The sequence below is a fragment of the Rhyacophila brunnea genome, unplaced genomic scaffold, assembly GCF_057557595.1.
Source record: "Rhyacophila brunnea isolate RB1 unplaced genomic scaffold, BYU_Rbru_1.0 scaffold_17, whole genome shotgun sequence".
In the NCBI taxonomy this organism is placed as follows: domain Eukaryota; kingdom Metazoa; phylum Arthropoda; class Insecta; order Trichoptera; family Rhyacophilidae; genus Rhyacophila; species Rhyacophila brunnea.
Genome location: NW_028232827.1, coordinates 12150037 through 12156135, shown reverse-complemented (window position 1 = coordinate 12156135; position 6099 = coordinate 12150037).

Below are 6099 nucleotides of genomic sequence, written 5' to 3'. Positions count from 1 at the left end.
TATACCATTCATCCGATTGCAATGAAATTTTGGTAAGTGGTTGTATGCACACCCATGAAGGTTTCTGAATTAGAAAAATCATCATCTTCTTCTTCTTCTTCATTATATTTTCTTTTATTCATATGGTTCCTATACCATTCATCCGATTGCAATGAAATTTTGGTAAGTGGTTGTATGCACACCCATGAAGGTTTCTGAATTAGAAAAATCATCATCCTCTTCTTCTTCTTTATTCTATCGTCTTTTATTCGTATGGTCCCTATACCATTCATCCGATTGCAATGAAACCTTCGTCAGTTGTTGTGGTAACACCCGCAATGGTTTTTGAATTAATACAACCATCTTCTTCTTCTTCTTCTATTCTATATTCTTCTATTCGTATGCGTTCCTATTCCATTCATCCGATTGCAATAAAATTTTCGTCAGTAATTGTGCCAACACCCGCGAAGGTTTCTGAATTAGCACAACCATCTTCTTCTTCTTCTGCTTCTTCTTCATTTTATCTTCTTTTATTCGTATGGTCCTTATACCATTCATCCGATTGCGATGAAACCTTCGTCAGTTGTTGTGGTAACACCCGCAATGGTTTTTGAATTAGTACAACTATCTTCTTCTTCTTCTATTCTATATTCTTCTATTCGTATTCGTTTCTATTCTATTCATCCGATTGCAATAAAATTTTCATCAGTAATTGTGCCAACACCCGCGAAGGTTTCTGAATTAGTACCACCATCTTCTTCTTCTATTCTATCTTCTATTCGTATGCGTTCCTATACCATTCATCCGATTGCAATGAAATTTTGATCAAGTGTTGTGCTCACGCCGCAAAGGTTTCTGAATTGTTACAACTATTTTCTTTTTCTTCTATTCTATCTTCTTCTATTTGTATGCGTTCTTATACCATTCATCCGATTGCGATGAAATTTTGACCAGTTGTTGTGAGCACGCCCGCAAAGAGTTCTGAATTGATACAACCATTTTCTTCTTCTTTTTCTTCTATTCTATCTTCTTCTATTCGTATGAGTTCTTATACCATTCATCCAATTGCGATGAAATTTTGACCAGTTGTTGTGCGCAAGCCCGCGAAGGTTTCTAAATTAGTACAAACATCTTCTTCTTCTTCTATTCATATGCGTTCCTATACCATTCATCCAATTGCAATGAAACTTTGGTGAGTTGTTGTGCGCACGCCTGCGAAGGTTTCTGAATTAGTACAACCATCATCTTATTCTTCTATTCGAATGCGTTCTTATGCCATTCATCCGATTGTGATGAAATTTTGACCAGTTGTTGTGCGCACGCCCGCAAAGGTTTCTGAATTAGTACAACCATCTTTTTCCTCTTCTATTTGTATGCGTTCTTATGCCATTCATCCGATTGTGATGAAATTTTGACCAGTTGTTGTGCGCACGCCCGCAAAGGTTTTTGAATTAGTACAACCATCTTCTTCTTCTTCTATTCGTATGCGTTCCTATACCATTAATCCGATTGCAATGAAACTTTGGTGAGTTGTCATGCGCATGCCCACGAAGATTTCAGAATTAGAAAACCATCTTCTTCTACTATTCGTATGCGTTCCTATACCATTCATCCGATTGCGATGAAACTTTTGTCAGTTGTGTGCGCACACCTGCGAAGGTTTCTAAATTATTATTATATAACATACAAAGTTTGTTGTTTGTTTGTTCCATCCAATTTTGATTTTTTTTTTACTACATATTAATAACATTAATAACGTTTTCATATTTTGGATTCGATTTTAATTTAGTGTTCCTATGTTTGACCTTTACTCCTATTAGAATTATTTTCATATTGCCATATTGTATTACACAGATATTTTAATATTAAAAAAATAATTTCCTCTTATTATTTTTCAAATATCTAAGATAAATATAACCACGAAGCGACCCTGTGCGAAGCCGGGTACTTCAGCTAGTATATAATAATATCAGGTCCTCCATAATGAACGAAGACGGGTATGTAAAAAGAAAAGTGGCATTCTTCTAATAAGATTGATTACCGACCAAGGATTAACAATGAATAAGTATGTACAATTTAACTATACCCCTAAGTTATTGTTCCAATCACTTAAATTTATCTGCCCTAAAATATATTTGAAAGTAATATATATATATATTGTTGCTATGCACAAATATTTCACCATCAATATAATATATTGAGTTAAAATAAGTCTACAAACTATATTAACATACATTATTTATCTATGTTTAATTGTGCATGATATTTCCGTATCAAATAACAATCGATCTCGCTGGGAAAACAGAAAATCTAAGAGTTATTATTATTATAAAATAACTACGTTATTTTAAACACTGTGAATATTTAGATAAGAAAATTATTTTCACATGAAAACAAAATACTGTTTTACATAAGTTAGAATTATTCCATAATATACGGAATAATCAAAAAGTGTGCCGCAGGCTTTTTGAAGAAAATAATAATTCGAGACTCATTATAGATTAGCATTTTTTCGATGGCTATTTTCTTCAGGCGATAAGAAAATTCTACCTGTTTTTACTTAACATATTATTTTATTTCAAAATCTGTACATTTATTTTAAACAAAAACCGAGATCCATGATATCCTGATTAAGTTAGCTACAGTTAATTACTCTCGCAAATTTTCCAATAAGGGTGCATTCAGACATAAGCACTCGTTACATTTTAAAGTTCTCCATGCCCTAATGAATCATGAAAAATTTAATACCTACAATTTTTTTCAATAAGTTTGTGTATTGAAAAGGAAATTATTCATTATGGGGAAAAAAAGGTTGAAAATACCTATAGTAGTATGAAAAGTTTTTTTTTCTACAGTAAATATGCTGTTTAAGTATAAAGAATTAATGTATAGTGAATAAAAAGAATCGAATGACCCACTTACTAAGATAATATTATAAAGTAGTATTTCAGTTCCTTTATTGAAAAAAAATACAGAGAAAATAATTATAAACTTTGTTTTAAATAAAATTAGATAACCACTTATGGAAATTGTTTATAAATTGAAATAAAGCCATATTATTTATGATAGTCATAAAGTTTTCATATTTTATAATAAATAAGATTAAATTTAAATGCAAAATGAATAATCATATTTTTTATCTCAGTGTAAAGAACAAACATATTAATAAAATTACAATTGACATTAAGGTTTGATAAAGGAAGTGGTTGATGAAAATTGAATTAGTTTCAATGAACCAGATTTCGTCTTACGGTATCTTTAAACTTTATACTTAATAAATATATTACGTAAAAAAAAACCTTTTATCAGTAAGGAGAGAAATTATGATTCGCAGTTCAGAACAACTTCGAATAGAAACATTTTAATCATTGTTTTCTTAGAACACGAATTTTATAGGGTGGCGTGAAATAATGAGTTTTGAAAACCGTTGAGTTATATAATATTCAATAGATATTTTAAGCAACATGTAAATATTGTAGAAAAAATATATTATAACGTTGAGTATATTTTAAGTTAATAAGCGATTTTAATGTAATATTCCTATGCTTTTAGTTAGTTCTGTTTGTATTTTCGAAAGGTTTCCATGGACTATTAGGATATTATGTTTATACAATACGCAGACAACAGCTGAAAATCATATTATTAAAAAAAACAGCGTTACATGAGATCTAGTACACCAAAATCATTTATTTTCAATTGTTTAAAAAATAGTATTCATGTTAATACTGTTAACACTCGGAATTCCATTTTCAAAAGAAAAAAAAGAAGAAAATTTAATAAAATAATTTTAAAAATCTTAAAAAATCTTTTTCCGGTATAATTCATTTTATGACGTACATAATTATTATTTTTTTATACGATTTGAATATACACAAGGTTTTAAGGATGTGTGATTTTTTATTATAAAAATAACATTTACCTACTGCATATAGCTTGGAAGTAGCGAGTATTAGTCCCTCCTAACAAACTGTTATCGATCGATAAATACCTAATCGATGTTTTATGTTGAGTGTTATTGAAAAAGTGTTAATTATTTATTTTTTTAACATTTATATATTAAATTTATTAGTCTTTATAATATTAACAGGACCAAACCGGCATGAAACGCATTTTCTAAATATTATATTTATTCAAAAGCAACCTCTTCGTGTGCCGCAAGTCAGTGGCATTGGGTAGGTTTGTTACCACCGGTAAATAAATATTGGTTTGAATTACTCCGTTCATTCAAAAACTGCGAGCACGTATAGCTGAATTGTATTGTTTTAATGTTAAATATAAAGTTAGTGGTAATTATGTTTAGTTAATTTAGTAGAAAATATGGTTAACTATGTTTAAATTTGGTAACCGTACTGAGAAGCAACATTATGGTATAACGTTTCATGGTTAAGTTAATAATAATAAAATTCAGGTTCTACAAGGCGTTATACGTAAAGAGACAGGGCTTTATATAATATTATCTGAACAATACACTAGAGGTGAGAAAACTGGTCGATTTTTAAGACTGAGTATACTTTCTACCAATATAAAAAATACTTAGTATCGAAATTTGTTCCAAAATACTTACTAGTATATGGGATATTATATAGAACATTTGGCGTACTTGACTTTTTAGAAGCCATTTTTACACAAATTGTTTATATAATTATTACCCATTTATACAATCACGCATAACATTTGAATTCAGTTTGTAAGTTCCAATTATAACACTAAAAAATCGAGAAACTCGACGTGACAAAACCAGATAAATGCGTAAATAGTTATCAGAACTCGAGCACTAGTACTTATTCCGGACTAGTCCCTAGTTCCTAATCCCATACTCAACTGGAACTAAAACTAACTCCACATTATTACTATAAAACGAACATGTCACCATCTCTGTCCATCACTATACCAACTTTACAACTGGGGAAAAAGGGAGAACAATGACAGTTGAGTATATCACGTCTAGACATACGTGTATTATTCTATCTCGCTCACGCGCATTTAATGTCAATAGTATTGTAAGTCTCATCGCATGCGTTCGAACAAGTTTATTGGGACACACGTAGGTACTGAGTATGAGTAGTACATGCCGAGACTTGATCACACAAACTGGTGACAGTATTCCTAACTCACCTCTAATACACACCCTCTTTATATTATTATTCTGAGGCTCCGATTCTAACATACTTCAATTTGTAGAATAAAAGAAAATCTGATTTATATGTAATAATAAGTTGGTACGCAAGTTGAATACAATATTACTCTACATAATATTTTTTTTCACAAGATTTTTCATGCGGAAATTTATTTTGAAAACGTAGGCGATGAATAAATAATAACGAATAAAGTTTTTGAGTAAGAATTACGTGGGAAAATTCACTCGGCAATTTTATATTGATTTAATTTACGTGTTTATCATCATCATCGTTTTCTTTGGTTCTAGGTTCTGGCCTCCATATTCCTCCATATTATAAGAAATGCGCTGGCACCAGAGCTTTTTTCCAATCATAAAACATAATTAATAAATAGAACTCCGATAGGATATACCCCAAATACACTTCATTTTGACGCAGGGTTTTGAATGTGTGAGTGTCCTACGAAAATGAACCACACATTAAAGAAGTGCAATAGTGTGTGTTGCAACTTTAAAATACACCAATATTGAATGAGCGTCAGTGCATAAACCAATATCAGTTGTCAGAACGAAGTACAAGCGTATTCTTGACACGAGTTTAATTTTATCCCATCTTCCACAATTGAGATCGGTTGCTTGTTACGAGTACTTCACACCCGTAAGGTATTTCAGTTCCCATTATTTTTGAGTTCCCTGCTACCTCTACTCACCGCGAGTGGAATGTATCGTGCTGTGATTCGGGAATTGTATTACTTTGGTTATTCTTTACAACTCGATTCCATACCGTGGTAATCCTAGATATATGACATAAATATGTTATGATTTTCCATGTTTAATTTTTGACTGCATCTGCAATTCATCTACGTCACGTGGATCCAGTTCTGTGCTACATATTTTACATTGCAACAACACAAACAAAGACTCTTCCAAACTTACCGCCCCACACCACGTTCCATCTTAATCGAGTGTATCCCTAGGGCCTACGTTTGATGTGAAGCATCAGT